The sequence below is a fragment of the Podarcis cretensis genome, assembly GCF_951804945.1.
Source record: "Podarcis cretensis genome assembly, chromosome: 1".
Taxonomy (NCBI): domain Eukaryota; kingdom Metazoa; phylum Chordata; class Lepidosauria; order Squamata; family Lacertidae; genus Podarcis; species Podarcis cretensis.
This window is the reverse complement of record NC_137170.1, coordinates 133,301,924-133,313,929: the sequence shown is the minus strand read 5'-3', so window position 1 is coordinate 133,313,929 and position 12,006 is coordinate 133,301,924. Positions and strand designations below refer to the sequence as shown.

Here is a 12,006-nt window from a genome sequence, read left to right as displayed (position 1 = left end):
CTGAAGTAGGAAGTGCCTGAATTAGCTTGCTACAAGCTCAGGCTGTGTGCTTTGCCACTATATTTTGTATCCCAAGCTTTCTACCTGTGTTCTTCTGGCTGCTGCATGGAATCACACGTGAATCTGACCTTTGGCATTTGTAAGTAAAGCATTTAAACTTACCAATGGTGTGGTATGCTCGTTGTGAGATGGGAAGCACTGTAAGCCAAATATAATGGGGTAGTTAAAGGGTCTAAAAGCCTATATTCCTCACACTTCACTGTGCTGCATGATTTTGTGTCTTTGAACTCTGCTAGGGGTTCTCTCTTGCTGGAGAGTGTGTTTACCCCATGCTAGAGAGCCAGCCAATTCTTTTATTAACTACAGATACAGATCTAGATTTACTATTTCCCCCAGCAACTGATTAGGCTGTCAACAACCTGGTTAATTTTAAGGCAAGATCCGTAGGCCAGTATCCTAAGGGCTTTCAAAATCTCAACCTAACATTAACTAAAAAGTTCACTTATGCTTGTATGTTGATCAAAAGTGACAATTTGTTTACTTGGATCTTCTTCAGAGTTGGTCATAGATTAGTCAGTTTATCAGGCTTGAAAAGATTGAATTGCATTAGTGGTATCAGACTTTGGGAGTGGACCACAGCTTACTGACCCACATTGCTTTTGTCAGCTGTTTTAGATTACTTGCCATTAGTCAGAGCCAAGGATGGTGTCACCTCGTTTATCCATGAATCAACTATTTAATGGGTACTTCAGCTGCTAATGCAAATACATTTCTTTCAAAACTCAGAATGTACTAGCACCAGTTTTCCTGGTGAGGATAGAAAGAGGAAATTAATCATTTCTTAGCTGCAAGTGCATTAGCACTTTATTTTACAGCCTTTGGATCGATGCTGAGTTGTCAGAGCAGCAAGTCAGATTAATTTTCAACTACAGACACCAGGAAGTCACCTGTTCTCCCAGGTAAGTGTTGGCTCGATTCCTTTTTCGATGGAACAGACTCTCAAACAAAAGTGTGTTAGTAAGGCTACAGTCCTCTAAATCAGTGTTTCCCAACCTTGGGTCTCCAGCTGTTTTCAGACTACATTTCCCATCATCCCTAACCACTGGCCTTGCTAGCTAGGGATGGTGGGAGTTGTAGTCCAAAAAACAGCTGGAGACCCAAGGTTGGGAAATACTGCTCTAAATAATGACTTGGGAGGGAATCTCATTCAACTCTGAGTAAACTTGGATAGGAGCTATGCTCTAGTCCAGGGGTCCGCAATTTTTTTTAGCCATGGGCTGGTCCATAGCTGTCAACCGTCCTTTATTTGGTGGGAAACTCCCTTATTCCAGCGCCGTGTCCCGCTGCTGTCCCTTATTGATGATGTCCCTTAAATTTCCCGGGTTTCAAAGGAAGCAGTTCCTCTCCCTCCCTCCCTGCCGGCCAGGGAGGAGGGAGGCTCCAACTGGGTTGCTTGGCTGCCCAGCCCGCCCCCCTCCGGCCCCCTCTCACCAGCCTCGACCCCCGGGAGCCCCTCCCTGCCAGGACTGGCGGGAGTCTCGGGCCCTTCCGCCGCCATCCTCCTCGCGGCTGCCAAACTGAGCGTCTCTGCCTGGGGCCTCCCCTCTGCCCCCCGCCGCCGCTGCTCCTGCTAGGCTGTACTGCGGCTGCGCCGCCGAAGGACCCGGATGAGATGGGCAGCCTATGAATTGCTGAGGAGCCTTGAGAGGAGAGCGAGAGCAACCATAGAGATAGCAGTTCAGAGAGAGGAGGAGGAGGCAGGTGTTCCAAGGGCTAACCATAGAGGGGGAAAGCGGAGGAAGGACCGCAATGCGCTTCTCCCATAGATTTGTAGTGGCAGACTAGCATAGATGATCTGATCTGTGGGTTTACTTCGGCGCTATTTCCCCCCCCCCCTTCCTCCCGCTCCGCCTGATGGAACTGAGAGCTGCAGATGGAGCACGAGAGAAAAGATACAGAACTGCAGCAGCATCTTCGTAGCTTGGACTTCGTTTTGCACGAAAAGTGGTTGCTGCTTGTAGTTATTTAATTGCAGTGTTTCATCGGCTGGTGTCTTGAGCAGCAACCTCTGGAAAAGAAGGGCTAAAAACTGGCGCTGCCCTCCCAAATTATCTGGTCCCTTTTAACTTCGCATTTGAGCTGGTTGACTAAAATCCCTTATTTTGGCTGCTGATTCCTTATTTTCAAGGCTGCTGGTCCCTTATTTTCAAATCTGTAAGTTGACAGCTATGGGCCAGTCCACTGTCCCTCAGATCTTGTGGCGGGCAAGGGAAGCGGCACCGGGAGGGGGGGGAGCTGGAAGAAGAGGCGAGGGGGGCAAATAGTCCTCCTTCCCACCCCCCAGCCCCTGCCCCAGCTGCTGTGCTTACCTTCCCAGGGGCTGCCGGCACCGCTGCCGCTTCTCTTGGCTAGGCAGAGGGAGCTCATCCGCTCTGGTCCACAGGAGCACCAGGGCAGCGGTGGTGGTGAAGGGAAGGGAGCGGCGCGAAAGGGCTGGCTCTGGAGAGGGGCTGCTTAAAATGGCGCTCAGCCAGCTCAGCCCAGCCCCCTTCCTCCTCTAGGCAGGGCAGGGAGAAGCCAGGAGGAGGGAGGGAGAAGACGCCGCTGTGGTGTGTGTGGGGAAATGGAATAGGGCCAGGGGGAAATGGTGCAGCCCGAATGAACAGAATCCCCACGCTGATCCATGGACAGTCCGCGGGCCAGATTCTGAAGGCAATTGGGCCTGATCCAGCCCCCGGGCCTTAGTTTGCCGACCCCTGCTTTAGTCACTCCCAACTGAAATGTAGCCTCCTACTGCTATTCTATATGTCAACCTGTAAATAAGCCCAAGGTAAATGGAGCTGGACATGGGTGGTGCTGTGGTCTAAACCACTTAGCCTAGGGCTTGCCGATCAGAAGGTCGGTGGTTCGAATCCCTGCTACGGGGTGAGCTCCCATTGCTCGGTCCCTGATCCTGCCAACCTAGCAGTTCGAAAGCACGTCAAAAGTGCAAGTAGATAAATAGGTACCGCTCCGGCAGGAAGGTAATTGGCATTTCTGTGCACTGCTCTGGTTCGCCAGAAGCGGCTTAGTCATGCTGGCCACATGACCCGGAAGCTGTACGCCGGCTCCCTCGGCCAATAAAGCGAGATAAGCGCTGCAACCCCAGAGTCGTCCACGATTGGACCTAATGGTCAAGGGTCCCTTTACCTAAATGGAGCTAGGATTGCAGCTTAAGTATGTCACTGCGCTTGCACCATTCCTTCTCCCTCCTCTTTGTTGTTTCCTCCACTTTTAGCAGATTTAAGTTCTTCCAAGGCATGGACTTGGTTTTTGTGTGCGTATATTGTACTGTAAAATACTTTGTGTACTTATTGTATAAGGATAATGATGATAACAGAGTTCTGTTTGGTAAAATATAACTTGGGTTTTGAATGTATTATTCCTCGGATTAATTTGTCACTTTTTCATTGCCCTTGCTGTTTTGTTCAAAAATGGCAGCTCAGGAGTTATGCCAGTTGCAAACGGAGAGACAGGGCTTAAGCGCAGCGGTAGAGCATCTGTTCTGTATGCAGAATATCTCTCATTCAATCTCTTGGTATCTCAAGGTAGGTCTGACCTTCCTGTGTTCCTATGAATTGAAGGCGCATTATTTGAAGTTACAAGGTCATATAGCTAAAAAAGGGCACTGCTTTTTCCCATCTGTGTTCTCTCTCTCTCATTTTACTTCAGGATATTGTGAGGAAAATAACCTAACAACTGACTCCTCCAAAGTAATTTGCTTTTCAATAGACCTCACTACCCAGCTGTCCTGGGTCTATCATTTGCATGGAAATATACTTTTTCATTTCCTTGCCACCTGCTATTTACTTGCTATTGTACTTTCGTATTTTTTTAAAGACCTATTCAATGTGGTTCAGGAATACAATGTATTTTTGGCATCCAAGACCCCCTTTTTTTGCATCGGAGGGCCACAGATGCCATGGCAAAACCCTTGAGTCTAAAAGTCGAAGGATGTGTACACACTATACCTTTGAGCATTACGGTGGTACCTCGGGTTACATACGCTTCAGGTTACAAACTTCGCTAACCCAGAAAAAGTACTTCGGGTTAAGAACTTTGCTTCAGGATGAGAACAGAAGTCGCAGCGCGGCAGCGGGAGGCCCCATTAGCTGAAGTGGTGCTTCAGGTTAAGAACAGACCTCCAGAAAGAATTAAGTACGTAACCAGAGGTACCACTGTATTCGCAGCTTATTCCTTCCCTCAAATGATTATGGGCATTGTACTTTGCGAGAGGTAAACTTTAAAGGTATAGCATGTGTCAGAGCTGCCTCCAGGTCCCAGCTCACAGAGGACCAACGCTAGGCTGTAGTTATGTACAAAAGTCTTTATTGAGATTCAGTTTCCATTTTAAAGCCGCAGCGTGCAGCTCTACGTCTCGACCTTAGACCGGCGAAGTCCCGTCTGAGTCTCCTCCCCCTCCACACCAGTTTAAGACTCTCGCTTTGCTCCACCTCTTCCTAAGTTCCTTTCTCCTCTGGGCCCTCCTGCCCGCTAGGGTCTCATCCTTCCTGGACCCCTCTGACGCTGACCCTGACGATTCTTGCCCCTCCTTCCGGCGGGCTTTAGGACCTGGTTCCCTATCCGGGCTACCTTCTGTGCCGCTCGCCTGTACCTTTGAACTTGGCGCGCGCGCCCAGCCTGCAACTTTCCTCTTAACCGTTAACTCGCTCTCCAATGGCGGCGTGGTCAACCCTGACTCATCTTCTCTCGCTGGTGGTGCATATGTGGGCTCTGACACCTGGAACTCCTCCCCCCCACTACGCTCTGGTGGGGAAGCTGGTCCTGATTTCCAACTGCTGCTCTGGGAGTCCCCGCTGGCCCCTTGCTTCTGGGGTGTCCCCCTTGGGTCGCCCCTTGCCCTGCCCATCGGCGCCCCCTTCTGTGAATCTTCCGATTCGCTGGAGAGGCTCATGGAATCTATCGGGCTGCTGTCATATTCTCCTACGCTGCCCTCGGATTGCTCCCCCTCGCTTTCCATCTCCTCTCCTCCCTGCGCTCCCGCTGAGTCCCTGACAGCATGTACACATGACATTTTATTCTGGAATCAATGGAAACTGTGTGATTATTTTATTCTACACAGTGGTGTAGTGGTTAAGAGCGGTCGATTCATAGTCTGGTGAACCGGGTTCGATTCCCTGCTCCTCCACATGCAGCTGCTGGGTGACCTTGGGCCAGTCACACTTCTCTGAAGTCTCTCAGCCCCACTCACCTCACAGAATAAAAAAATTTCCTTCCAGTAGCACCTTAAGTTAGTTCTTGGTATGAGCTTTCGTGTGCATGCACACTTCTTCAGATACACTGAAACAGAAGTCACCAGACCCTTCTATATAGTGAGAAGGTGGGGAGGGGTATTACTCAGAAGGGTGGTGGGATTGGGTGATTGGCAGATAGCTGTGATGAGCCTGTTGACGACTCTTAACGACTGCAATAGGTCTTACAGGAAAAAGCAAGGGGTGAGAAGGTGAAAAATGGCTATGTCATGTATAATGAGATAAGAATCCAATGTCTTTGTTCAGACCAGGTCTCCCCATGGTTTTAAGTTTGGTAATAAGTTGCAATTCAGCAGCTTCTCTTTCCAGTCTATTTCTGAAATTCCTTTGTAATAGAACAGCTACTTTGAGATCTTGTATAGAATGTCAAGATATACAAGATCTCAAAGTATACAAGATCTCAAAGTAGCTGTTCTGGGATAGCCACGCAGCCTGCATTTGCTCCATAAGACGCACACACATTTCCCCTTACTGTTTAGGAGGGGAAAGGTGTGTCTTATACAGCGAAAAATACGGTACATATCAATGAGCATCCTGCTATTCTTCCATGAAACTCAAGGTGTTTGTGGACAGGGTTCCTCAGATCTGACCAGACCTCCTTAGTGCTACCAAGATTGCTTCGTCCTGCGGCTTCAGGCAAAAAAAGAGTTCTTTCCTCAAACTATTCATTTATTTGTTCCAGAATATTTTTAGCCTGCCCTGCATTCAAAATCTCAGAGTGGGTTACAGTATGTAAAACAACAACAATACTCCCAGCGAAAATAAGAGCAGGTGAAAATTATAATTTTAAAATTACAGCACAAAACCTAGGAGTGGACTTCCATCCCAGAAGAACGCAGGGCAAAATCATAGGTCTTATCTTAGCCTGGTACTGAAATGTCACAAGGGCGAGTGCCTGGTAACTTTCCAAGGAGAGGATGTTCGGGGGGGGGGCACATTTCAAATTGTGAGTGAGTGCTGAGGGCACCAGCCACAAAATTACTGCCCGGGGTGGGGGTGGCATGACAAAACAAGGGAAGAATATAGTCATTGCTGCTTTTCTACTTTCTGCCCCTGGGCAACCTCACACTTGCCAAGAGACCCAGGTGGAATCTTCACACATATAAAATAATGCTGTGAAAATGCTTAAAAAAAAAAAAGTTTTGAAAAATACACTGAAATTGCCATAGCTCACTGTCGCCATCTAGTGTCACATTTGTTTATTGCACTTTACAACACACCTAAAACATTTTATTTGCAGCTGTAGAGCTGAGTCCCCAGTGTGGTATAGTGGTTAGAGTGCTGGGCTAGGACCTGGGAGACCAGGGTTCAAATCTTCACTCAGCCACAAACCTTGCTGGATGACCAATGAACCAGTCATTGCCACTCAGCTTAACTTACCTGACAGGGATGTTGTGAAGAGAGGAAGACCCATGTAGGCCACCTTGAGCTCCTTGGAGCAAAAGGTGAGATATAAATACAAGGACTAAATAAATAAATAGGAAGGCAGTGGTGTCTTGCTGGTCCCGATTGCAAAAATAAATCTCTTAAAGGCACAAGATTCTTGTTTTCCCCAATGCCACTCCTAAACCAAAGTGCCTGCTTACCTGGGAATGAGCCCCATTAAGCACAAAGAGACTTACTTCTGAAATAGATAAGTATAAGTTATCTATACAGCATAGCTGTCAACTTTTCCCTTTTCTTGCAAGGAATCCTATTCAGAATAAGGGAATTTCCCTTTAAAAAAGCAAAATGTTGACAGCTATGCTATACAGTGAGTACAGTGGTGCCCCGCAAGACGAATGCCTCGCAAGACGAAAAACTCGCTAGACGAAAGAGTTTTCCGTCTTTTGAGGTGTTTCGCAAGACGAATTTCCCTATGGGCTTGCTTCGTCTTGCGAGTTCTTGCGAGTTTTCCCCCTTTCCCCCCCCCTTTTTCTAAGCCGCTAAGCCACTAATAGCCGCTAAGCCGCTAATAGCCGCTAAACCGCTAATAGCGCTAAGCCGCTAAACCGCTAATAGCCGTGCTTCGCAAGACGAAAAAACCGCAAGACGAAGAGACTCGCGGAACGGATTAATTTTGTCTTGCGAGGCACCACTGTACTTGATGAGTGCTTGGGCATCAGCTCCTGCACAACACGGGACATAACTAAGACTTTCTGCAAATGTTCCCCTTTCCCCGTCTGGAAAGGGGTTTCTTAAACATCAACCTGCAACTACTGTACAGTATAGTGGTGCCCCGCAAGACGAACGCCTCGCAAGACGGAAAATCCGCTAGACGAAAGGGTTTTCCGTTTTGGAGGCGCTTCGCAAAACAAATTTCCCCATGGGCTTGCTTCGCAAGACGAAAATGTCTTGTGAGTTCCTGCGGGTTTTCCCCCCTTTCCCCCCCTTTTTCTAAGCCGCTAAGCCGCTTATCAGCTGATCCGCTAAGCCAATAAGCCGCTAATAGCGCTAATCCGCTAAGCCGTCAATGGGCTTGCTTCGCAAGACGAAAAAAACCGCTAGACGAAGAGACTCGCGGAACGGATTAATTTCGTCTTGCGAGGCACCACTGTAGTAGTATTTGCAGAAAATACAGTGATACCTCGGGTTAAGTACTTAATTCCTCCCAGAGGTCCGTTCTTAACCTGAAACTGTTCTTAACCTGAAGCACCACTTTAGCTAATGGGGCCTCCTGCTGCTGCCGCACCGCCGGAGCACGATTTCTGTTCTCATCCTGAAGCAAAGTTCTTAACCTGAAGCACTATTTCTGGGTTAGCAGAGTCTGTAACCTGAAGCGTATGTTACCCGAGGTACCACTGTAACTTCTAGGGAGTCTCTAGTCACAGATGAATCTACCAAAGGGGAGATGGAGCCCAGTTGCTAGGAAGAAACAGAAGGGCAAACTATGGAGACTAGCAGGAAAAGTGCAGGGGGTAAGAGAAGGTCAGGGGGTAAGAGAAGAGCTTTGGGACCCCTGGGATCCCTACTGCATGCTGTCCAAACAACTCACTTGTCAATCATAACTCTTATTTCACTCATTGGCTAAATACCCCAACAGGAGTGAACAGCCAGCCTGGCTCATTTCTCTTAGACTGCTTCGAAGGGTGCCTGCACAGTTTGCTTTGTAACTTTCTTCCTAGGCGGCCAAGAGCCTCACATTTTATTTTAAATGAAAGTTTAGACCCCGGGACACCTGCAAAGGCCTTCACAGGTGCCATGACACCCACAGTGCCAGGTTGACAACCCCCGAATGAGAGAGCAAGCCGTCCAAATGCAGCCTGGCTCTGGGTGCAGGCTTAGGAACAGTTGTGATGCTATAATAATTTACACCATCTGAACAAGTCTCTTGGGAGCTATTTTGGCCTGTCCATAATTGATGGTGTTCTATAGCATTCCAACACCCACCCTAACCCCACCCACATGCCTCCTATGCCACAGTAGAAAGAAGAGTTTCCTCCAGAAAGACCAATCTTAGAAACAGCTGTTCCTTTGCTGTTCAAGCAGCTGCTTTAGGACATGCCGAAGACCTATAAAAATTTGCCCTGCCGTGACCTCAGCGCTGCAAGCAGGTATGTTTGCACTACTTTGCTGATGCTGCATGCCTTAGCTGAAACCCAGGAGAGAGCATCTGGCCTGCCTTTTAGAACTGAGATTTTCTGTGCATAGTCCCTTCGAACACAGGGCAAGACAAATGAGTGTGAGCTTGCCATACGGAAATAGCGCAGACACCAACAGAGGCAGTACTGGGTAGTCATGAAAGTATTCCTGTGGTTCTCTAGCAGGGATGCTACCAGCTATGACAGGATGCCTCTGTGGGTCCTTAACGGCTAGTGAGAGTTAGGAGAGTGCCTAAGCCAGGTGCTATTTCCTCCAGGAGCAAAACCTCAGGCATGTCCAAAGTCTGTTTTGGGGGCCTAATCCCATTCCTGGGATTGCTAAATTGTAAAAAAAGCTGAGCAACTTTGGGGTAAAATCCTAAAATCCTCAACAACTTTGGTTGGTCCTCACGCATGTTCACTTCATCTTTGAAAAAAGTTTGGGCACCCCTGCTTTATATAGTTCATTGAAATATGCTACTCGATAACACGATTGAAAGCCTGATGGGTTTCCTCAAGTCTATTTCAGTGCCTTTAAGCGGGCAGCGGGACGCGGGTGGCACTGTGGGTTAAACAACAGAGCCTAGGACTTGCCGATCAGAAGGTCGGCGGTTTGAATCCCCGTGACGGGGTGAGCTCCCGTTGCTCGGTCCCTGCTCCTGCCAACCTAGCAGTTCGAAAACACGTCAAAGTGCAAGTAGATAAATAGGTACCGCTCCAGCAGGAAGGTAAACGGCATTTCCGTGTGCTGCTCTGGTTCACCAGAAGTGGCTTAGTCATGCTGGCCACATGACCCGGAAGCTGTACGCCGGCTCCCTCAGCCAATAAAGTGAGATGAGCGCCGCAACCCCAGAGTCGGTCACAACTGGACCTAATGGTCAGGGGTCCCTTTATCTTTGCCTTTAAGCAGGCAGTAGCCAAAGTATAATTCCAAAGAAGACCTAAAGATGTCTTTCTGTAGCCTGGTTTGCTTTCAGGCTATCTGTTCATAGAGCATTTATCCCGATTAATTTATTCAGCGACATAGGAGCCAACTCCAGGGGGCCATGGATGCTTGGGCACCCAGAATAATATACCGTATTTTTTGCTCTATAAGACGCACCAGACCACAAGACGCACCTAGTTTTTGGAGGAGGAAAATAAGAAAAAAAATATTATGAATCTCAGAAGCCAGAACAGCAAGAGGGATCGCTGCGCAGTGAAAGCAGCAATCCCTCTTGCTGTTCTGGCTTCTGGGATAGCTGCACAGTCTGCATTTGCTCCATAAGACGCACACACATTTCCCCTTAATTTTTAGGAGGGAAAAATTGAGTCTTATAGAGCAAGCGTGTGCATGTGATATTGCACATCTGTATTATGGTGACAGGCACCCACAATCCTGAGATGGCACCCCTGTTCTGGGAGATTCAACTACTTTATTTATTCATTCTGAATTACTTGCGAGGAGGTGCATCAAGCAAATGTTATTTCACACTTGGCCATTCCTTATGGCAAAGGTCTGTATTATTTGGGGACGGAGGAGCAGGTTTGTTGCACAAAAGTTCCAAGTCTACTTTAGTTGTGCAACGTGAATTTGCTGGCCTGTGATTGCATCACACCTGAAAACAGTGACCTTCTGGAAATGCTCCTCTTCTGTTTATGTGAAGCGATGTGTGGGCAGCTTCCTGATATATTTGGTGAAACACAACCTTGGCTATGAAAGCTATCGGAACGAACGTATTTCGTTAGGGGAGCACAGATCCATCTTCCGTTTCAAGGAGGCCCTCTGGTTTCAGGAAAAACTATCAAGGAGCATTCCTTTCATTCGGAAGAACTGCATATGTAGGTGAGCAAGTTGTGGAGGATATTCTTCATCATTTGCGAAGAGATGAATGTTTTGGAAGATCCAGAGGCCAACAACATCTGGAGAGCCATGACTACAGTCAAGTATGCCAAGGCAGGTGCTCCTGGTCAGGAAGGAGACGGGCTCTGAGTTAGCAACTCCCCTTGAAGAACTGGATTCTTCTGCTCCTGGACTCGGTTTTGCACTTGGATGACCGGGTGGCAGCTGTGGCCAGGAGCCCAATGGAGATACTAAATGCAACTGCAAGGATGTGTTGGTGACTACCTCCCTGTTTGCTTCTGGGCAAATAGATGATCTCTTTGGAAACTGTTATGTACTGAGTTGAATAGGATCCAAAATGCAGCAGTCTGATTGGTCCCAGAACAATAGCATCCAAAATGCAGCAGTCTGATTGGTCCCAGAACAATGCAGCAGTATGATTGGTCTGCAGGAGCCACCCAATCCAGCTCCAGATGGAAGTGAATCCACAACCTGATTGGCCTACAGAAGAATTCCAGAATTAGCCAATCACGTGCAGCCCATTGTGTAAATAATGTATATAAAGCAGATACTTTGGGGCAACTGTCATTCCTCCTCACCACTATGAGCTGAATAAAGAGCATAAAATCCACTCTCGACTCCGAGTATATTTCACGTCTATAAAGTGTTGATGACTACCTTTCAGACTCTAAATGGCTCAAGTCCAGGATAGATTGGTGAATGCCTCCTCCGATACTATGCTGTCCATTCCCCAAGATCAGAATGAGAAGTCCTTCTCTGTGTCCCATCAAGGGTTGAAGCATTCTTGGGTTGGAAGACAAGAGGTTGCCCAAGATTATGGGACATTTTACACTGTGAAGTTGGGTTGGGTCTCTTTCTCCTTGATTATTATTTTTTGCCCGTGGATGAAGCCTGTTTTGTTTTTCCAAGCGGGCAACAATATTTTTATTTTTGGCTTTAATCGCTGATCCTCTTTCTTCGGTTGGTAAATGACAATGGTTTTTAATGTTTGAGGGGTTTTTTGTGTTTTAGTATTTTGTTGGAAGCTGTCCGGAGTGGCTGGGGAAATCCAGTCAGATGGGCAGCATATAAATACAGTGGTGCCTCGCAAGACGAAATTAATCCGTTCCGCGAGTCTCTTCGTCTAGCGGTTTTTTCGTCTTGCGAAGCAAGCCCATTGACGGCTTAGCGGATTAGCGCTATTAGCGCTATTAGCGGCTTTTAGCGGCTTATCGGCTTATCGGATAAGCAGATAAATGGCTTAGCGGATTAGAAAAGGGGGGGGGAGGAAAAAACCCCCGCAGGAACTCGC

At 47.8% G+C, this 12,006-nt stretch overlaps 1 protein-coding gene across 5 annotated transcripts in view; it reads left to right on the top strand.

Annotated features, from left to right (window-relative positions):
• Window positions 1-248: 248 nt before the first annotated feature.
• The window catches only part of CMKLR2 (chemerin chemokine-like receptor 2), a 34,795-nt gene continuing 23,037 nt past the window's right edge, over window positions 249-12,006 (top strand). The window contains exons 1-2 of one of the 5 annotated variants that reach the window (XM_079982181.1): window positions 249-743; window positions 876-959. The gene's annotated coding sequence lies outside the window, so the exon portion shown is untranslated. Of the gene's footprint in view, window positions 744-769; window positions 960-3,480; window positions 3,588-8,714; window positions 8,846-12,006 lie in introns of those variants that run through there. The other 4 variants (XM_079982176.1, XM_079982177.1, XM_079982175.1 and 1 more) reach the window with 4 other exon arrangements.